This window comes from Balaenoptera musculus, chromosome 18 (genome assembly GCF_009873245.2).
Source record: "Balaenoptera musculus isolate JJ_BM4_2016_0621 chromosome 18, mBalMus1.pri.v3, whole genome shotgun sequence".
NCBI lineage: Eukaryota > Metazoa > Chordata > Mammalia > Artiodactyla > Balaenopteridae > Balaenoptera > Balaenoptera musculus.
The window spans coordinates 54,097,131-54,121,326 of record NC_045802.1 but is presented as its reverse complement, the minus strand read 5'-3'; positions in this window follow the sequence as shown (position 1 = coordinate 54,121,326).

Sequence of the window (24,196 nt, the reverse complement as noted above, 5' to 3'; positions counted from 1 at the left end):
TTCTTGTTTAGGAACTTGGTTGTTCTTTATGTTTCAGCATCCTATGGATAGACTTTGTGAGTCTAGTGAACAAAAACACTCACATTAAACTGAATTGCATTGTATATTTACAAAAATACTACTATAGGAGAACACTTGGGAAGATTTTTTCTTTAAGTCAACTAATTTTCTATCAGTAATACACACAAAAGAGAATGTAGATATGATCATAGCAGAAGAAATCAGAAACTACAGTTATAAGTTTGAACTATGGGGACTTCCCTGGTGGTCCAGTGGTTAAGACTCCACGCTTCCATGGGTTTGATCCCTGGTCGGGGAACTAAGATCCCACATGCTGCACAGTGTGGCAAAAAAAAAAAAAAAAAAAAAAAAAAAAAAAATACGGAGGCATAATTCTTGCATTAGTATCTAGGATTCACCATTTAACAGAGGTATGACCTTGGACAGGTTACTTAATGTTTCCATATCATATTTGTTCATCTACAAACTGGAAATAATATTATCTATTTTATAGACTTAGTGTTAAGATTAAATTTTATAAAAACGTTAATTTCTTGGGACAGTGTTTGCCACATCTTGAATACTTTGCAAATGTTAGCTATTATCATAATTAAAAAGGCAGGATTTGGTATGAAAACAGGTCTGAAGTAGAGGCCAAAGACCTAAGCTTAAATTCTGTAGCCCCAAAAATAGTGGGCAAATAGTGTTGTTGACTGTAACCTGTAAAGATTTGTGCTTACCCTGACTATATTAAAAAGTTGTTCTCTCAGTTTGAATATCTTATATAAGGCTGTATTGTAAATTAAATTGTTCATTAATGCTCTTAATTTGCCTTCAGCCCTGTTTCTAGAGTGATTTAGCTACAGTAATTCTTATTAGAATCTCTGGTACAGGATGAAATATGTGTCTTCACATAGTGGAAAACACATTTTGGTTTTTTTCTTCAAATGTGGCCTCTGTTTACCTGACTGGTATCATCTCCCATTGTGTCCCTTATACACTGCACTTAAGTTATACACAATTATTTACCACTTCCTGAAATAGATATTTAGACTCAGATAATGTTCTTTCTGGAATACATACCTTTACAAATGATCTTCTCTCTACCAGAAGTGCACTGCCTCCCCTGATTCACGTCCACTTTAAGAGTGTAAAAGTCATCCTTGAAAGCATTTATCATACAAATGTGTCTCAGTTCTTTCATCACTTGTGTTTCATTGTCTGCTAGTAACGTGAGAATAAATAGATCAACATCAGTCAAGAGAAAGGCAAACATCATATAATTAAAAGTTAGATTAACTGAAATGGAGTGAATGGGCGCGAGAAACACCCATAAAGAGTAAGGAGCTTAGTGCTGGGGTAAATAAGCGTGGGAGAAGGATTTGTTAAACAAATACATATAACAGTGCTTTCCTGCGACAGGCACCCAACTGTAAACTGACCAAACTATCATTGTATCTTCTCTCTGCACACAGCCCTGAAGAACCTTACAAAATATCAACTCTTCCCCAAGGGATAGACCCTCAAGGATATAAATGACCCACAGCAACCAAGAATGGGAGGTTGCTATTGTTGGTGTCTTCTGGCTACCCTAGAACCCCATACTTAATTTTTCCTGGGCAATTTCATTTGGGGCATTCAGGTGCCCATAACTGATTCATGGAAGCATCACATTCATTGTTTCTCTCTCAAAGACAAAAAGGCTTATATAGGGGTCCTTCATAAAGGGCAGGCCTGTCTATGTAAACAAAATATAAAAGAAAAAAATGGAAGTGCCAAAAAAATCTTTAGCAAATGATATTTGACTTATAGATTATGAATAATAAGACATTTTAATTTAGCTCACACAGTTTAGAAATGACTGTAGCATCAGATATCTGCCACTTGCTTCTTTTCATCGTCTTCTAACTTAATTTTATACGTTGACAAAAAAAGCGGAGCATAGGGTAATGAAAAAGGTAAATTAGAAAAATTTTAAATTAAGCACATTAATCTAACAGTGAATTAATATGAATTAATTATACATGAATGCAAATGTTTATATCTTATATTTTCAAATATATATGCACTTGAGAGATAAGTAAAACTTACTGCATAGATACTGTGGTAAACTAGTAGTATGAACAAAGGTGAGTTTCCCATAGCAAATTTCCACTTACAGGACTTTTCTAACTCTATGTAACTGACCATAAGCATGTTTATCTGCATCTTCCACTATAATTATCTTGTCAAGTTTCAAACTCCATAGCTGATATATTTGTAAGAAACAATTTGCAGGTATGTCATGCTTTAGCTAACACCATTGAGAGTCAAGTCAGTCAAATCAGAAAAGGAAGTGACATTTCTAAGTTGTTGATATATTGATATGTTTGGTCTTCTTTCCCGGTTCTCAACATGCAATGCTTAGTGAAATGTGGGGATTAGAAGCATAGAGTGTTATAGAGTGGAGGTGGCACTTGTATAAGGGAAACCTTGACTCTTAGGTTTTGAGATGAGTAGGATATTTACATAGATTGAGATTCAAGAGTGTCTTGATAGAAGTTCATGGGTTGGTATGGGACATTGGCTGAAAGAGAGCAGTATAAGGACTCATATGTGAGCATACACTCTCGTGTGTGCGGCAAGGGGCAGGGGTTAAGGATTGTTAGGAGGGAGCGTGGGATGTTTTCTGGGAATAGGTGCATGCACTATTCAGTAAACTTGAAGATCATGAGATGCCTGATTTTTCTAGATTAGAGGCTAGCAGCATTTGGTCTAGACCTCTAAGAGACTAGAATATAGAAAGAGTACTATGGGAAAGATCTGAGATAGGGCTAGAAAACAGGGTTTATTCTACAAGTGTGGAACTGAGGGCTCTATGAGGTGTTACAGTAGGCCATAGGCCCTTATGAAAACATAGTAATATTATATATTAATATTACAGAACAAATAGAGGATGATCTTTATTTTTTATACACAGGGATGGAGTCAGGACATGCATAAATGATAATTAGAAGCCCAATAGTAAAAAATTTTATTCAAGTATCAAAAAAAATAACAAAAATATAAAGTACTGTTAATGACCTAACTACCAACTAGAATAAAATATTGTAATACTGTGGAACTAAAGCTTAAGAAAAGAATTTATATATATAGATTTACATATAAATATATTTATAAATATATATGTATATAAAATATATTTATAAATAAATATAATTTATAAATATAAATATATTTATATATTTATATACAAATATAATTTATATATAAAATAAATATACTTATATATAAGATATATTTGTATAATATATATTTTATTATACTTTATACTTTTAATTTATATATTTTATTATATCCAATATAATGATTCTGATATTTGTACTATGTTAAATTCTGATATAATGGCAATGACATTGCAAATAAATTTGCTTCCTTTATAAAACCATTTAATCTATCATAACTCAATCAGAGACAAATAATCAGATTTTAACATTTAGAAACGTATACAGGTTCATCTTAATACAAAAACAAAGTTTTCATGATTATTAACATCTTCTGACAAAGATATTCCAGATATTACTGCCTGCAATTATGTGGGCAATATGTGAGCCAAAAACAACCTTCATTCATAAACATATATAAACTGAAAAGTCACTGTTCACTCAGTTCAGGATTTACTGTTAAAAGTTGATTTGGCTCACAATTACGTTGCTTTGTTTAAAATACATGGGCAACGTCACTGAATTTTGTTGCAGCCTAGATTGCCTTATGTGGCATAATTCAGTGTTGCCCAAGCATCAGGGGAAATTTAGAAATTTGAACTAGGAATTTTGAGGCAGAATTGTTCTCTGTTTGTACAAGTGTGAGGTGTGATCCAGCAATCATATGCTGAATGTAGAACAAAGGGGGAAAAAAACTATCCCAGACATTCTCTTTAGGACCATTCCTATTTTTTTTTCCTGAAACTTCTGTTGTAGGGCCTCAAAACATGTTGCTCTCAGGTATGGGAAATGCTGTATCTTTTTGTTTGCTTTGTATTTTTCTGTCTTATCCCCATCTCCATCCCATGCTCTTCTGAATCAGAGATGCTTATTTTTAGAAAGAGTGTATGACTTCTTTTCCCTCTATGTATTTTTCACTCCAAAATCTAAACATGAAATTCATTGTACTCCATTTTCTAACTGTGTAAGCTGAAGCTTATGCTTACACGGTTAGAAAATGTGCTCTACTGTACCTCTCTGTGCTGTATGATTTAGTCTCCTCATCCACAGACTGGGGGTGATAATGGTGATTATGATGACAAGTTAGTATTTTCATAGTGCTTTCCATATGCTGCTCCTCATTCAAAGCATTTTTCACATGCTAATTTACTTCTTCCTCATAACAACTTAGTGGGAGATAAAGAGGAGGAAACTGAGACGTGAATGTTTCGGTAACTTACACAAGTTTGTGCAGCCAGTAAATGTCAAATCTAAGTAGTTTGTCTTAACTCTTTCCTTGGTCTTAATCGAAATAACACCCACCTCATAAAATTTTTTTAAGCATTAAATGAATAAATATATACATTTGTTTAGAATAGCTGCTGGCACATGGTACAACCTCAGTAACTGCTAGCTACTATAATCATCATTATTCAGATATTTCTTATATAAAGGAAATGTATGAGGCCTACTTTTACTTGTTCACTATTTCCTGAAGCAAAGTTTACAAGAAAAATTCCTGAATTCTTGACATCCATTGTACTTATTTTTTCCTCATTGTTTATCTGTGTTACTCTGTATAAAAGTTTCCGTTTGTTTTTGGTATTCATTTCAGGAAGCTGTCCTTATATCTTTCACTGATATTTTTACTTTACTATTCATTTCTCTAGTTGCTGTAATACATATATAATTTGCATCCTCAATTAATCTTAAATTTCTGTAATATTTTTTCAGGGTTATACAGCTTTGCAGTTTTCTTCTCAATTCTGTAGTATTCTTGACTTTTTTCCCCTATTTAACTGCTTCAGATTTTTGATATTTAACTTATTTGTTCCATGGTTCTATAGAATTTCAGTGATTATGTTTTGAAACTGAAAAAAATTCTGATCTCAGATTTTTTCCTGTTATTGATTTTCTGCATTTCTTTTTGTAATACAGTTTCATCTGTCTCTCTCTGGGAATATTGAGTTAAGTGATTATGTAATGCTTTTTTTTCTCTCCCCCCTCCCGACTCCCAGTAACTAATACCTGAGTTTCACCCTCTTCTTTTGAATAAAACGTTGTGATCTATGTGTGTCCTGAATTGAGATGAAAGGAGTTCTGACATAGATTGCATGGGGTTCTTGTCAACATGTTTTAGGCCTGTATAAGAATGAAGGGTAGAGGCAAGAATTATTTTATTTTAGAGCTGTCAAATTTATGGACATAGAATGGGAAGCAAAGGGCAATTCTGGCAGAAAGATTGTTTGAAGTTTGCTGCAGAATCTCCCCTCTTATATGGCGCACATGCCTCCATGAGAAACCAGCCTTTTAATATGACTTTGTGGGCAAATGGAAAACAGATATTTCATAGTATTGTAAATATGCATTTCTTGGAGAAGAATGGTTATGAAGATTGATACTTGGGTACATAAATCGACTCACAGTCAAACCTTACAGACATACCCTGTGACTGCAAACAGTGGAATGTTTAGCAGTATTTTTTTTTTCCCTTGGGGAATCTTTATATCCCTCTGAAAGCTATAAACTTCTGGTTAGTCTGGAGTCTTTTTAAGCTGGTCACATATAAGCAAAATATCTTATGTCAGTTAAGTCTCTAATGTAGATATTCATATATAGTTTCAGCGTTTATGTATGAATATATATACATGTGTGTTGTATACACATATATGTACACAGGGTCATATATATATATAACTTCATTGTGATGAAAATTTAGAAATCTAGTAGAAGTAGGTTTCATTGAACTGTTTATGTACAAGCTCAAAAGGAAATTGAACTTTTTGGGAAAGCAAACAATATATTTTAAAATATAAATAAGCATGCATATTAAATGTTCTTTTGAAACAAAATATTTGGGAAATTTATCATTAAACATTATTCAATTGAATGCTGAAGCATCAGTAAGTTCACAATAGGGAAAGACAATTTTAGGACTTACTATAGAGGGTTCAAATCAGTCATAGTTGGTGCAAATCAGTCATAAACAAAGAACTTAATAAGGTCTCCTATTTTTTAAGGATATAGTGAAGATCTTTTTTTAAATGAATAATTTGGAGATGTATATGACTTCCCTATCACTCTTCAGTATCTACATTTATTTAAGATTTGCCTGAATTTTTTATGGATGCATGGAAATTGTGTAAAACTAAATTGTGTTCAGGAGTTACTGATTTAAATAATAAACATGAACTTTTTAAATGATTTTCTTCAATAGTCACACTTGCAAATATAATTTTATTTTAAAGTACATATACAAAATATTTTCTCACTTTTTTCTTCTATTTAGAACATATTTTGTAGAAAAGCAGCACTTCAATTTAATATTAGGTATGTATGATGCAACATCAATTACTGTTTGCAAACTGTGATATTTACAGGGAATACTAATGATGCATAATAACTCAATCAGGAAACATTAGAAAGCAGAAACATGTTTATGAAATGAGTGATTTCTACATGCATTTGTGATAAATATTATATATTTATTATATAGTTATATATTTAATTTATTAATCTGATATAGCTAGCCAACTAAATTAAGAATTTTACCACAGTTATAAGAGCAGAAGTAAGAAACATTTCTGTGAAGAACTGTGTTCGTTTTGCGAACAGCTATATTTCAATAATGTACAGTTTTACTTTTTAATTTTAATTGTTGATAATGACATTTAAATTTGGCATTTATTTTAGTGTGAATTTATGAGAAAGATGAACAAATTTATGAAACTGAAATTTACCTAAAGTAATATCTGTCATTTATCACTTAAATCAGTTGATTTTTTTTTAAACTTGAATTTTTTTTTTTTACTTTAATACTAATATTTTTATTTTGATGAGTAGCATCCATTAAGTCTAGCACATCAAAGTCATCACCTCAAGACTATTACAGTTTAACATAATGCTTAGTGAAACACGAGTTGAATTTAATAATACTTAGCAAATACAGGCCGTGTATGAGAATGACTGAAGATGAGGAAATACCTCAGGTATTATTCTTGTTTTCAGTAGTGGGCATTTTCAGTAGTGTTCCTGGCATGCAGGTAAAGCCCAGCAGTAGGCTGAAGAAATTAATGAAGGGTAACAAAACACTCTTATAGATCATTTTATTTACCACTGAAGAAAGCATACTATTTTACGTATTCTTAAGCTCATTTTTCGGAGCTCATCTTCCATACAGACACAGGTTTAATATACATGTGATCCTTGAAAAAGCTGGGGTTAGGGGCATAGACCCCACACAGAATCCCCCTGTAACTACGGTCTGTAACTACGGTCCGCCCTCCGTATGCATGGTTCCTCTGCACTCTTGCATTTTAGCATCTGCTGATTCAGCCATCTGCAGATCATGTCACACTGAAGTAGCATTTATTGGGAAAAATGTGTGTAGAGGTGGAGCCATTCAAACCCCTGTTGTTCAAGGGTCGACCATCTTTGGTTAGGGGTTAAATGTCTAGATTTGGAACGAATTAGTACTTCAGCTAAGTTATCCTGAGATCAAGTCTGTGGTCTTTCTGTTGAGCTAAGTGCACACAACTTTAAGACTCTTGGTATAAAGTTTTAGAAACAGAAGGAAACTTAGACATGTTTCTGCTATAAATTCTTTACATAAGATCATGTTTATAAAGGTGAATGATGAATGCCTCATGGTAGTGGTGGCATCATTGCTTCTATAAGCCAATTATTCTGATTGAACTAGATGTAAAAAAAAAATATAATTCTCATTCCTGCCTTTTAAATATGTATCAGAACATTTTATGAGTAAATATCAGAGTCTAAATGTCAGTGACTATGGTTGTTGACTAAATTCCCAAAGATTAAATAAGTATTTGTAATTGTATATCCCTAAGATATACTTGTATTAGAAAAAAAGGTTTGTTCTTTAATGTGAAGGTATATTAACAAGAAATGTAAAAAAAGGGACAAAATTAATGGCTAAAGTGCCTTTCACATTTTTTCTTCTATTTGATTCCTCTCTTCCTGTTTCATCTCATTGTAAAATTGTAGTGTCTGCCTAATTTAAATTGGAGTAACTTTAGAAATACAAGTACACAATACGTGAATCCTTTCCTAGCTGATTCCTAGCTGATATCTAGCATAATAGCACTTTTTTAGTTCTTTTGCAAAAGAAGGAAAGAAGGGAAAATTAATTAACTTATTAAGGTGTTATATGTATCAGTCACTTTGATTTTATTATTTTTTAAATTACTATATTTATGTAAAATTTCCCTCAGCTTTAACACATAAAATTTTGAATTCTACTAGCCAATGTCACATATTTAGTAAACTGCAGATCCAAATGTCCTAAGAAGGTAGAGTGGATGTATCGTACTTAAAAAGATTTAAAAAATTCACTTACAACAGTTATGGCAACAAATAATATTTGGTCTTTACTGAGCATGTATAGTAATAGTAAACATATAGGAATACTAGAAATCAATAATTCATCCAGTCAAAATGTAGTAAATATTTATTGAGCACATAATTTTTAAAATAATAAAGTCCAAAGATTTTTTATTCTGATTTAAAATAAGAATAAGACTATTGTTATATCTCCATGGAAACTAAATAAATGAAAATATTCTATGTTCTGGGCTTTTTCTTTCTTCCCCAGAATGAGAAATTTAAAAATCTTCAGATGAGTCCCAGAGACTTGGGGGTAAGAATATAAATCAGCTACTAGATAACACGGACCTTGGTCTTTAAGATTTGTATACTCAGCATCAAGAAGCTTTGGAGCTTGAGATTGGGATGGTTTATCATTCTGGAGCAAATACATCTTTTAATCATGTGGCTACATATTTTAGCAGAAGCATGAGTTTAAATTTTGAATCCTAACTCTGCTTGTTCTACTAATTTAGAAAAATATCCTAAAAATGATAATCATTACTTTTTATAACTGTAGGGTTATTGATATTGATTCCATAAAGTTGTTTTTAGGTTAAATAAGAAAATAAATATAACAAAAACATAGTCCTGACTCAGTAAAGATTTATTTACTTTAACCATTAATAAATTTTATTGTGTGGAAATCAAAAAAGTTTTAGATTTAGTGTTGGTTTTCCTGAAGTTTATCATATACATTTTTTGAGAAATATGACTTTTTAAATCTGTTGACTAAAGGTATAATATTGTTTGTGATATACTCAAAGTTAGTGGTAAGGTTAGTGAATGTTGTAGGCATATTTATATAGCTGAGATACTCAAACAAGGCTTAATAGATGGTGTTCTTTCTGCACTTATAGTAGTATAAGGGAAATTAATGCATAAATCTTAGAACTTAAAAGATACTTTTTATTTTTGTCTGTGCCATGTGGCTTGCAGGATCTTAGTTTCTTGACTAGGGATTGAACCCTGTGGCCCTCGGCAGTGAAAGCGCAGAGTCCTAACCACTGGACCGCCGGGGATTTCCCAAAAGATACTTTCAAAAAGAGTTTATAAAAAGTTTTCAGCAGGTGCATAGGGATCTTGACAGGGAGAGGTGAAGTAAACATAGTTAGATAATGCTAGAATATAGTGTGTTTTGAAATGCTGTGTTCAGTAATTGAACTTTTCATTTTGGCTACTTCTTTCTCAGCTTTTGTGTATGCCTGCTTTACATACTACACTAAAACAGGAATTCTATTATGGTTGAAACAAAAAAAAGATTTTTATCATCTAAGAACAGTTATGTTTTCAAGCAGTCTATAATTCTATTTACCATTTAGATTCATTTTAAAGGCATACAATATGCATAATTAATGTCAGGAGTACATTTTATTGCTTTGGCGTTCTAATGCATTAAAGCGAAAATAATTCCTTTTGTAGATAAAAATAATAACTTTGTATATTTTACTGCAAAAATAGCTATAAATGCAAAGATAATGTATACAATTTTTTAAGGATAAATTGTTTACATTAACACACAACAAAGATAATTTTGGTTAGTAGAAATAACCTGTTATTATTTTCCACTGTATAGAACACAAAGGTAAAACATAGTCATTCAATTTAATAATAGTGAGATGACATGTCACACCTTTTAATGAGCCATGTGAACAGAAAGCAAAATCTTGTTTTTCATGTCTATCCAAATTACCCGTTTATTTTGCTACCAGAATATATTGAACCCGTTGAGATACACTGCAGTGACTGTATAACATGTTTATTCATATTTTCATTAATTCATTCATTCGGACTAGTGAAATTTATTCAGCAATAAGAGTGACATACAGAATTGGTTATTTAGAAAGATTATTTTCATGTAAAATGTTATGACACGATTGAATGCCAAGAAACCAATGAGGAGACTATTGCCAGAGTGAGTTAGAGGACGTTACAAAAGAAGAAGGGATGCAGACATATTAAAAAGAAGTAGTAATGTACTTGGGTAATCCAATTGAATATAGGGCATATGGGAACGTGAGGAGAAAATTGTTTATAGTTTCAAATATATTCGTACAAAAATACCGAATCATCACTCAGTTATTTGTAATCATCCCCTGTCCTACCTAAACTTGTTTTACTTCCCTGGTTTTCCTCAATTCCTCTTCTTTTCATTCTCTTCTGATTTGCAGTTTGAGCTAGTCAGTCTGTAGAAGAGAAAACCCACTTTAACAGTTTTAAGTAGAAAACAAATTATAGAAAGGAAACTCAGAGACTTGGACATCACACTTCAAAGAACAATGCTGAAAATACACTCTGAAAACCCCTGGAAGCTCCCCTCTGCCTCAGCCACCTGACATAGGTGCAGCTGTTAGCGGTCTCCAAACGTTTTCCGCTACTGCTCTTAAAAACCAGAGCTACCATTGCCATATACCCAGATCCATAGCTGTTTCCATGCCTTCACGTTTGATATAAATGATTACTATCTGGGATTATGAGTTTCTGAGTTCTGTTTTGGGAAGCTGGACCCAGTGTGGGAAATACCTTTCTTTAATAGCGGGTACTCAAATTTCTGCCGGCAGACAAAGTGTAGAAATAATCCATTTTTTTTTACTTAACTTTGTTCATTTTTCAACAATCACTACTTAGCCTGGCATTTTCAAAATGTTTTCTATATTCTTACCCCAAATTGTGAAGCACTGATATTGACAGTCAACTAAGAAAACCAATTGATGTGAATAGATATGATGATAAAAATATATGAATTAACCTGTACTTATTACTATGACAGTTTCATGTACATTCAAAATTAAATTACTGGGTATGAACACAGATGAAATTTTGAAATTGACTCTGTACTTATTAAACATGAACTATGTGTATTAATTTTCAACTTTTGACGAGGTTGGTTTCTTCTGTTGGTGTGTGTGTCTTTGGGAAGAAGTGGTGGATGGCTGATGTTAAATATTGAAGCTAGGGAAGTTGGTTTCTGTTTATTTTACATTTTCCCATAGTACTTGTATAAGTTTACCAGAGTTGCCATAACACATTACCGCAAAGTTGGTGGCTTAAATCAACAGCAGTTTATTTTCCCATAGTTCTCATTGCCAGAGTTTAAAATCAAGATGTCAGCAAGGCAGCACTCTGCATGGAGGCTCCAGTGGAGAAACCTTCCTTTCCTTTACCAGTTTCAGCTGGCTGTCAGCATTTCTTGATTTCCCTGGCTCGTGGCCACATCATTCCAACCTTTGCCTCACCTTAACATCACCTTTTCCCCTGGGTGTTTCATCTCCTCCTCTGTCTCTTGTAAGAGCATTTGTCATTGAATTTAAAGCCTGTCTGGTCTCTAGGGTGGTCTCATTTCAAGATCTTTAATTATATCCGCAAATATCCATTTTCCAAATAAAGGTTTGCAGGTTCACAGATGCCAGGGATTTGGACATGGATGTATCTTGTTGGTGTCCACCATTTAAGCCATTAGCGTTCTGTATGGGATAATTTAAAATACCATTGAATGACAAATTTTACTTTCATTCACTTGTTTATTACTGATTCCATCAGTCTCTTAGGAAACATGACAGAGCATCCACCATGTATGTTTTAACCTTCAGAGAAGGCACTGGTGAAACAAAAATGAACAAGTGAAAATCCCCGTCTCTAAAAAACTCATAATATGCTCGTCTAAAAAAATATATAGTTTTTAAAAACAGAGTATTTATCTAATAGAAATGTATAAATGTGCATCAATGGATATGGGAAGTAGCATCAATTTTAGATCTTAAATATTGGAGGGAGGTTATAGGAAAAAGTGTGGCAATTTTAGATCTTAAATATTGAAGGGAGGTTATAGGAAAAAGTGTGGCAATTACTGTGGCTCAGTAATTGTGGCTCACGGGCCCAGTTGCTCCGTGGCATGTGGGATCTTCCCAGACCAGGGCTCGAACCCATGTCCCCTGCATTGACAGGCAGATTCTCAACCACTGCACCACCAGGGAAGCCCAATAGTAGAATTCTTAATTGGAATGAGTAGAACATGGCAAACCATGAAAAGCATTTGGACTATAGCAATGGTGAATGTTTTAAAATGTTCTCCCTTATCCCCGTTGAAATAATCATTTAGTTTTACACTCTTGTCACTAGGGGCTTGATGCTGTAAGAACTCTGCCTAATATAAATTGCAATGGAAAAATATGATGAGAATCGTATTGTTCTGCATTTTTTGAAAATAAATTGAACCCCAGCCATTTAATCAAAGAACATAGCCAACAATCCCTTGCTGTCACTCTTATCACATGTATTCTAGCTGATGCTGTTGTTGGAAACTTATCACTTGCTATAACATTTTAAAATTTTCATTTGACCCTGATAAGAGAAAGATATTTTCTGTTGAAATTAACTTGCTGCTCACAGCTGCACCTTTTAGCTTGCATTAAAAAGTACTTGACAACACATGGTTGTACTTTGAACAAACCCATGTTTTTAAATAGCCTGTGTCCTGTGTGTTAATCTTGGGCAGTGATAAAGTGGAGACTGAACACCCATTTGTTAGGACAATTTTCCATTCAAGAGTTTCTTGTAAAAAATAATTTGTTCCTTATGTGTTCTCTCTCTCCAAATTTTTATTTTCAAGGATTCATTTTTCACCCTAATTTACTCAATTCTTCCTCTTCTTTAAAAGGAAGTTGAACTGCTGCTGCTACATAAATTTTCTTTGCTGGGCCCAACATCTAATTAATTCCAGAAGAAAACCTCTTTCCATTAAGTAATGGCCTGTGTGTGGCCAGCATATTTCTAGGCCTCCCTGTAGGAAGAAGGAAATCGTAGGAAGAATTTCCAAAGAATCATCACTGAATTCACAACCATCCTAGGAAGCACCTGAGGTGAAAGACAGACAATGTCCCTTCTGTGGCTCCCACCTCAGATGAATATTTGTAGAGAATCTTCAATGTAGGAGAACACATCTCATTCTAATTTATTAAGAAATGTGGAATCAAGGTATTATTTAGTGAGTCGCGCAGTAAAAATGTTTTTCTAAGATAATGCCATGAGGCGTTAGTAATAATATTAATAATAATAATAGGCCTGAGGACCCAGATAATGCCTGTATTCAACAGGAATTCTGAAAGCGAGAAACGATAAATGGAACATGAAAAATAGAAAGGTATAAATGGTATATTTAATGTCTTCTATCTTTAATTCTGTTCACTATTACCCTCTGTACACATTGAGATTATTTTCCACATTTACTCAGTTTCCGTAACTTAAAGTAAAAACAATATTTTTATGTAACAGTTTTCAAAGCACCTTCTCACGTTTTGTTTTGTGACTACCTTTAGAGTATGATAGAAGAAATACAGGATAAGGAAACTTTTAGTAGATAAAAATGAATGCTTAAAAGTTAATACATTATTTATAAATATAGTAGATTATGATTTGTGGGATTTTTTGAAAACAGACTTTTTTTGAGCAGTTTTAGGTTCATACAAAGATCAAGTAGAAAGTACAGAGGAAGGGAACTATATTCAATATCTTATAATAACCTATGATGGAAAAGAGTCTGAAAAAGAATATATACATATGAATCATTTTGCTGTACGCTGAAACTAACACAATATTGTAATCAACCATACTTCAATAAAAAAATGAATACACACACAAAAATGACTTAATTTCCACAAAAAAAAAGTACAGAGGGTTCCCATATCTCTCCTGTCCCCCACTCCACAGCTTCCCCTACTGTGGACATCCCTGGCTGAAGTGGTCCATTTGCTACAATTGATGAACTTAAATTGACACGTCATTATAACCCAAAGTCCATAGTATACACCAGGGTTCACTCTTGACATGCATTCTGTGGATTTTGACAAATGTATAATGACATTCTTCCCAATAATTCACTTTTTGCTTAAGTAACAAGGGTTCCCTTTTCTTTCCTTGCATTCAAAGAACCTAAATAGAGCTAGTCAAATAATATGAGAGTGTTAGAGAAATGACTAGAATTCAGATCTTCTGACACTCCTTCCACTTTGCTAAGACAATTATGCACGTGCTTAGCACAAATCCTGGAATGTGTTGGATGCTCAATAAACTATAATTCTTTAATACACATACATCAGTATTGCAAAACAGTAAGATAAAATAGAATCTAGATTTTTTTAATTCGGCTTTCTTCTTTTAGAATATGTACAAACTCCTGAAGAAAGTTATTAGACATCTCAAAGGAGGTTGTGAATGATATTGGTATGAAAAGCAGTCTATCAGACAGTATATGTGTATGCGATATGGCCCTGAACAGCCCTGGGTTTTGTCCCTGTTTCATGTGATTTGGGGCGTGCTATGTAATACACTTAAGCCTCAATCAGCTTCTTTTACAATGAAATTAATGGTTATACATATTTTGTATGGTTGGTTTAGTAGTAAGTATCTGACCTAAAGTCTAACCCTGTGTTATCCTATTCAATGCTCACAGCATTCTACGAACATCATAGGCCTGCAGGATAAGTGATGTAATGATTGTAAAGTACTTGAAAAATCCTGGAAATTAGGAGTTGTCCAAAAAATATTACTACCAATATTATGGAGGTCATCATGTTCTTGAGGAAGATATCCATCAAGTTATAGACAAAAGTAAATTATATAATGACCTATAAAATGAATGGATAATCCCAGCAGGCATATAGTAGGCACACTCTACTTGTTGATTTAATAAAAAGTGATATTTAGATTTATGTTTTCATTTCAGTGTTTTATCCTCAAGCAAATTTCATTTAAGAAAGAAAACCATTTTAGCTTGTATAAATATCAACTTACCTCTTCAGATTTTTATCTTTAATGGCAGTAGAACATGGAAACATTTGAAAATGTGCCCAAAGAAACCATCAGTAGCAGGCAATACAGTTCATTACTGATGATTTCACTGGCAGTTCAGGCAATAATTTGTGGATAGGAAAATAACTCACATAAGTGAGCATGTGTTTCAAAGCAAGGCCCCTAAAGATAGCTCTCCTGGCTTCAAAATCCCAGCTCCATCGTAGGTATCTCAGTTCATTAACTCTGTCAGCTTGAGAAAATTGCTTATCCTTTCTTGACCCTCATTACCACAGCACCGTTTTTTTTTTTCCTGATATAAATTCTCCAAGTTACCACCTACGTCTCTTCCCATTCATTCTCAGTATTCTCTCCTTACTAATTGTTTCCTTCTGAACATGAAAAAGAGGAAATCCACATGCATCGCTTTAGGTCTTTTTCAATCAGTATTTTTCCTTAATTAACCAAATCCATTAACATGTACTCAGTTGTCATAATATGTTCATAAATCTCAAATGTATATTTTCTGCCCAGAACTTACCTCTAAAGTTCACACTCCACTATCTAATTGCCTCCTAGACATACTCATTTTTTTGTTGAACTGGCAATTCAAATCAACATGTCCAAAATTTTGTTTATTATTTTCCCAAATAAGAATTTTCCTAACCATTTATTTATTCTCTGCATCTCTGCCAGTGTAAATTTTTAAAATTTAAATCTGACTTATTATCTCCCTGAGAAAATAATTCCACATCTTCCATTGGTTGGACGATTGACCATATATAAGTGAAATGTAATCTACTGGTGTACCCTGGAAAAAGAATAAGTGAGTAATCAATGTCTGCCACATTATTACCAGCATACAATGTTAGCCATCAGCCTGGTACTTGTTGAATGCCTGCTAAATACTAGACACTTTGCTATGAGATTTGCCAAGTACAGATTTTTTGTTTTGTTTTTGGTAGGAGAATCATCTGAATAGACACCTTGGTGGTTTTAGGAACTCCAGTGATAGTGAACTTTAGGAATGGTGATGTTTAAAATTTCATGATGATAGCTAAAGAGCTCATTTATCCAGTAAGATGAAAGCAATCAGAAGTTTTGTGTTGAAACATTTTTAGAGAATATGTTTCTCAGCCTTTGGGATATGGAAGCCATAGAGGCAGGAGGTGAGTGGGTTGAGTACATGAGGGAACGAACACAGCTGATTGAGACAACAGCACGATTGACTATTTTGCAGTTATCAAGTTTGTACCATATGACCCCATTCATCATTCAGGGTTTGATAGTTAAAATAGTGTTTCCTTCTAGGAGAAAATTACCCAGTTTTTCCTAAATTTATTGACTTCATAGTTCTTCTGCAGACAGGTCTGAATAACAGAATATTATGGATCCATTATAATACATTTCTGTATAAGAACTTTGATGACAAAGGGAAAGCCCTTCAAATATTTGGATGTCACAAAGCTGTAAGAGTTATGCAGTGAATTAGAAGGTTAAATGCGAATTCAAGTCCAAAGTTCACTTAGTTATTCACTCTGTATTTATTCAGTGCAATAAGAAGAGTTTTAAGCCCAGTAATAAACATTTCCACTTGTAAGCTACTTCTGCCTCAACTGTATTTATAGTGTGGGGAGAGACAGTTTTACAAAAGCTAAATGTAAAGCCAATGAGGAAATTTGATTACAGCTAATTAATAAAAGTTTAATATTTCAAGGGAAATGATAATCTGTTTTTTAATTCTAAGTTTACATCATTTGGGTTTATTCATTTTATTATTTAAAACCTATCCGTAATGGACACATGCTGTTAGTTTTCTAACTCAGGACCTACTTTCCTTACTCTAAGAGTAAATAATTCAACTGTGCTTGGTTAACCAACTTTCTCACTTGCAACCTATTACACTTAAAAGCTTACACCAACCCCAGCTCCAGGAGTGGTCCTGATTCCTCATTATGTGCAAGATAAAAGATGGGATCAAAGGCCCTTCATAAACTGAACCTACATCTCCCATCTCATATCTGGTTGGCTCATAACACACTGTGCTACAGTTATATTGGATTAGTTACAGTGCTCATAATGCTTAAGACAATTCATATATAATTCTCACCTAGAATTCTGCCTTTCCTCTCATCATCTGCTTGTCAAGGGTCTATTAATCCTGTAAGATTGAGGGTAGGCCATCAACTTCACTTGAGACATTTCCTAAATTCTTGAGTCTGCAACATTCTACATAACTCCATCAAGGCACTAAATACCTTGGGCTGTAATTATTGGCTGTGAACCTATCTTCCTTATTAGACTATAGAATTTATAAGCTACTTAGAGGTAAGCAGTTGTGCTTTATTTCTTTTTCTATGTTTAGTACCTGAAATAGGCAATTAGATTCTCAAAAATTATTTTCAAATGAGTGAATGAATAAATAAAATTACTGAGCTAATAATAAACTTCTTTCTTAGCCACTACAATTATTTTTTACATTAGGAAAAAAATAACTATTTAAATTAACCAACATGAAGTGGAGAAATCTCTTAGGCCATCTCTGGCAAAGGCCTTATAAATAATGAAAAAGAAAAGGTAGATCCACTGACAAGAAAAGCCGTAAAAAGTAAAATCCTGATGTGACAATGATTTTGACAATTGACCTGCTGTTAAGCCCTCTCACCAACTTGATTAGTCTTTCTAAATATGTTCCAATTTTTGTCTGTCATCTTTAAAGAATGATGGTGGGCAGAGGAATATTCCATTTGAAAGTAGTAGATGCCTTAGGCAAAGCTCTATTTTGTCAGGGTTTGGAGTGCCTGGGGAAGTCTGGAAGTCACTGTGCCTGGGAAATTGATCCCCAATGAGGAGATAAGGAGCTAAGGAACAAGTATTTTCTGCTTAATTGTTTGTTTTCCACAGCTTTATAGATCATCATCTAATTTCAACTAGCTCATAAATACTGCTCAGACATCACTTACTTACTCATCTATTCACTCCAGATCATGAGGCTGCTACATGGATGTAGAAATAGGCCTTGTAATAAAATACTTAGACCCCATAAGACTTCAAATCTCAGATAATACTCTTGGATTTTAATGTGGTTTAAACATATTATTACAAATAAAGCAATAGCATATTCTGATCACTAAAGTGAAGTTTAGAATTATAATAAATAAACAAATCTCCAAAGATTAAGTAAAGATGCTAAAAATTGGAAGATGAATAATGATAGTGAGGATTCTGTATTATACTTGAATTTCACAAGATACCGTAATGCCTGTCATTTTGTGTTTTTCAGCATTCATACTTAATAATGTGTTTTAGACTTCTGTGCTCCCTATTCAAAATCCCATTTCTTTACAATATATTTTCTGTTGTTGCCACTGAAAAATGATGCAGACTTCTTGCTTTCTTGTTTAAAGAAATAATAACTATTTGAGACCGAAGACCTTTGTTTCAAATTTCAGCTACCAAGATCTAAATCCTTCAAAACTAATGTTTGTAATGGAAATTCTTGTGGAACTTTACGTGACACAGTGACACTGAAGGTTTAAAAAATATTTTATAAAAGCCTCTTTTTCCTTCTTTGATAACTAGCCTTTAAAAGCAAAACTTGTTTGAAAACTCAGGATTTATTTTACTTCAGAGTCTTCAGACAATCAGGATTCATCTACAGAGATTCTGGTTGAGGCATTAAACCCACTTCAAATGCAAATTATGACAAAGAATCCTCCATCTAATACACAGGACTTTAAAGTAGCTCTGGTAATTGGAAAAGGGTATGGTCCAATGATACTTCTACTTGTTATTTTTCTCTATTATAAAGAATTCCAATGTTGTCAGAATATTCCTATTTCTAAGCTACCTTACCTGACAGCTAACCTAATTTTAGGCTACATTTAATCCTGTACTAATCTGGAACTTTGATGACAGGTGACACCCAAGCAATTATTGAATTATAGGGTGAAATAGAGTAAGCCCAGGATAAAGTAGATGCTTAATGAGTGTGCTATAATTGCATGCTACATCAATGAAATGCATTTCTAATTGATTATTCAGCATGAGAAACTTAGTACAATTAATTTCAAACTAAAATCATAGCAATAATGTAAATTGACTCATAAGCAAAAGTAAATTTTCTGAGTCAAGGAATTAGGTTAATTGTGGAAAAATTAATGCACTTTATAAATAAGGTATGTATATGTATGATTTAAGATGTTGAAAAGGAAGAAATCTGTAAGAAAATATAAAATGTAGTCGAAAGCTAAAATACAAATGAGAGGACGTTTGATTTTAGACATAAAAATGTTTAAACATTATATATATAATATATATATATAAACATGCATACACAAGCATAACAATAGAAATTATAGGAAGTATAAATGCTACAATCACTTCGTTTTATGGCAGTGAACTAGTCCAGTTTCTTTATCCATGTAGTATATTTGAGTAAGAAAAGTACTTGAGATTATGAGACCATATGCAAAGCAGTTTAAGTCCAGAAGCAGAAAATGTCATTACATAAGTTTTGTTGATGTTACTTGATCATTAATAATAATAATATAAATTTCAAATTATTGAAATCCAGTGAGGTAAATTATGTATTAGTCCAGTTCTTCTGAGCATGTATGGTGAGAAGTACCTCTGAAAAGGAGACACTGCTAATATGTTCCTTCAGTGGTGCACCCTGCTATTCATTTATTCATTCACATATGCATCCATTTACTCACTTATTTGCTTATTTATTTATTCCTAACTAGGCCATTCTCTGTTCAGCAGACACAAATTAAAATATTGCTTAATTCAGGGATTATTCTTGGGCAAAATTTTAAATGATTATAATGGAGTCCTAAACTTTTTGGTCAGTGACGTAAAATTTAATATATTACAACACTATTTAACAAACCACACTGATATGCTTATTTTTCTAAACAAAGAATGTCTCCCCTGAGTTCTACATACCTTAGTCAGGAATGCAAATGAATACACACAGGTATCATCACTAGGTGTAGTATATCCGAAGCTACATTTATTTACATGGCATCATAAACTATAACTTTCTTTTACCACTCCCAGACCACTGAATTAGGCATTGGGATGAACAAAATTATATCTGATAATAACATCTGATAATAACAATAGAATGAATTTTTTCACAGCACTCTTTCTACTCAATAGTAAAAATTTCAGAAAATTGATAATAAAAATAATTTTTAGGAGAAGTAATTGATAACTTTAAATTTTAAATTCATTTTCTCTATATATAATAAAATTCTAGACTTCTCTACATTTTAAAATACTCGTTAGGGCTTCCCTGGTGGTGCAGTGGTTAAGAATCTGCCTGCCAGTGCAGGGGACACGGGTTCGAGCCCTGGTCTGGGAAGATCCCACATGCCACGGAGCAGCTAAGCCCATGAGCCACAATTACTGAGCCTGCATTCTAGAGCCCGCAATCCACAACTACTGAGCCCACGTGCCACAACTACTGAAGCTCACGTGCCTAGAGCCCGTGCTCTGCAACAAGAGAAGCCACCGCAATGAGAAGCCTGCACACCGCAACGAAGAGTAGCCCCCACTCACTGCAACTAGAGAAAACCTGCATGCAGCAATGAAGACCCAACACAGCCAAAAATATAAGTAAAATAAATAAATCTAAAAAAAAAAAAATAAAATAAAATACTCGTTAAAATACCATTAAATGCAGTGATGTGCCATTCAAGTTTTATGAACATTTCTTATATTTTTTTCCTCTATCACTGTGTGTGTATGTATTCTCCTAGCTTCTGTCAAAATGTCTTGTGAAGAATTGGTTCTGCATAACTTTGTTGAAGACAGTATTTTACCTTTAATTCCTTAAACATTATTCACAAAATTTTTGAATCTTATGATTTAATTTTGACAAATATTGGGAAATAGTTGTGGCAAAATAGCTTATTCAAGAAAAACTATATGTTTTATAACATCCTTTTTAAAAAAAAAAAGAAGTAAAGTAAATAATTCATGATTTATGTGTTTGAAATAACATCTGTTTTTATTGTGATCCACAAAAATTCATATTACATAATCCACAAAAGTTCAGATTACAAAGGGGCACAAGGAAACTAGGACATGGTGGATATGTTAATATCTATCAAACCATAACCACATAATTAACATACCTATCATGTCCTTCTATATTCCATGTATATATTTACCAACCGGGGTTCTTGGCCTTCCCCAATCAATAGAAATAGACTAGAGGCCATACAACAAATTCAGGCAAGGCTTTACTGGGGCCCCTGCTGCAGCAGCGGGGAGTGAGAACAAACAACAGGTTGCCTTGCTTGCTCGCTCGCCGAGGGGCGCAAGCTTGTTTCTTTTATGGGGTGAGGGTAGGGGTGTGTCCAGGGGTCGTGCCCGAGGGGCGGCTTAGTTGGTTTGCCCACCCCTCAGGTGGTGGTGTGTGCAGGGGTCATGCACAGTGCCCTGCTTTTGCTTTCACAACCCTGTTTTTGCTCCAGGCTCTTCAAGAGTGGCAGTTGGGTTTTTTGGTCTCTTTTTTATCTTTTGGGTCCAGAATTTGCCCCAACTGTGCATGCACACAGTTATTTTCAGTCCCATACAGTTTCCTTGTATTCTGTTGCCCAAGAGAGGTGTGTCCAGGTGCAAGCATTGCAGTGCTGCAGCAAAGGGTCCCAGGTCCCAGCCTGTCGCATATAGAAGCATATTAAGTTTTATTCTTTAAGTATACGCAGGTTGTCAATTTTACCTTAATAAAGTTATAAAAATGTCAATGACCAGTACACTTAAAACATGATTATTATTCCGTTTAAATTATAACTCAATAAAGGTAAATAAAAATGTTGAGAAAAGTTAGGTCTGTAGCTTTTGTTCCTACTTACCATTTTCATCCCTCATCCTTTCAGGTATATGTGATGATAATAAGGTACAGTCAACATGTGGCTTCAAATTGGAAGAGTTATACTTTCTTTTATGATATATTAAATATGATTATAGATTTACATTTAACTAAAGAACATGCAAGTTCTCTGTGCATATAGAAAAGATGTGATGCCAGTGACATCATGGTCTTTGTGGCGGGTCATGACTAACGTCAATCTAAAAATGACTGTTGTCATTTTTGCCCTTTCTAAATATAATTTTATACTTCAAATATCAATTTAAGTTTTTAAAGACTCTTAAAAAAAATTTTTTTTTTTATATTCAAAGTATCTCTTTGGTAAAGACAACTACTTACTTCTTTTCCTTAAAAAGTGTGTGTATGTATGTTGTCTGTGTGTGTGTGTGTATATATATGTGTACTCCACTAAGGAGGAAGAAGCCCCAGGCCCATGTCTGTCCCCCCCACTGCTGCAGGTGACTGATAAAACCTCCGCCCACCTACCTCACTGGAGGACGCTGCACCTGCCCTTTCCAGAAGTCTCCATGGTACCCTGACTTCCCTTGGCGGGGGAAGTGCCTGCCTGGCAAGTGATCCAATCCACCACTGTCTTCCCTGGGACTCCTGCAGGCTCTGTTGGGAAAGCAACTCCCTGCTGAGAAGCCGAAGCTGGGAGGGTGAGAGCCACCTTGGCCTTCCCTGGGCAGAGCTGCTGGAGGATGGAGGCAGCACAGGGGGACGCAGAGCTGAGAGAGGGGAGGGAAACACACCTATTCCAGGCCATCATTTGCACACCTGAATCCAGAGGTGCCTCAGGCCAGGCCACCCCCAGGGCTTTTAAGGTACATGAGCCAGTAAATTCTCTTCTTTCTGAAGCTAGTGACAGCTGGGTTTCTGTCACCTGCAGCGACAAGAGTCTGGAGCAGTCCAGGTGGTCAGACCCCACTCTCCCAGCATCTCCACGAGGGACCCCTCTCGGAGGCAGAACTGGCTTTTCCTGGGATCCTGAGAGAAGGAGGGTATTGCCCGTGACTGTGAAGCGTGTGACTGTGAAGCACATATATATACACACACCGACAACATATATACATATATGTATATATCTTCTTTAAAAATAGATGTATATATATACACACATATATATATACAGTTATACATCATGTACTACATACAGACACAGGCATACACACACATGCATATACAGACAGCAAGTTATTTTAACCTAGAAAGATTGTCTTAAAGGTAGATAAAATGTCTGTTTTCCTTGTCCACTTTTATATTTTCAGTTTTGAAAACAATTGTCTGCATAAAGTCTGTGGAATTTCATTACTCAAAACTTAAAAATATATATTTTTCAACAAATCTTATTTGAACATGTGTACAATACAGTAGTAAATTCTTAATAAATATCTACCTCTTTAACATTAATATAATATTAGCTGTTGGAAAAGAGAACAATAGTGACATAAGGGAAAATAGAAATGATTCATTTTGCATTGGTGCTTAGGCTTATGTGACAGCATATGGATCCTATATATCTGTAGCAACAGAATGCTCTCAATTTCTGAAAGTTGAAATATTACGGAAATGAGCTGAATTATGCTAAGAATTGTTTGATTGCCTCTTATGATAGTGTATTATTTTGCCCAGTTCTTTCCCATTGGTCTTTATTCTATAGTCTGAGCTGTGGCATGACTAGTCACTGAATCAGATTAGAAAACATAATGAACACTGCAGGAGCACTGCTTTACCAAGGAAACTGACATCATGGAAGAACTGCTCTTAATCTTATGCACAATTTAGTACAGCAGCCAACCACTAAGTACCCTGGGATAGGACCTCCATGGCTCACAATTTATTTAAAGTCCAGGAAACTAGTCTTGGTAGTCAGTTGTCTTAAAATATATAGGCATATATTTATATATATTGCTGCTTTTGTCATGGATAATAAAGCACACCTTTAAATATATGAAAT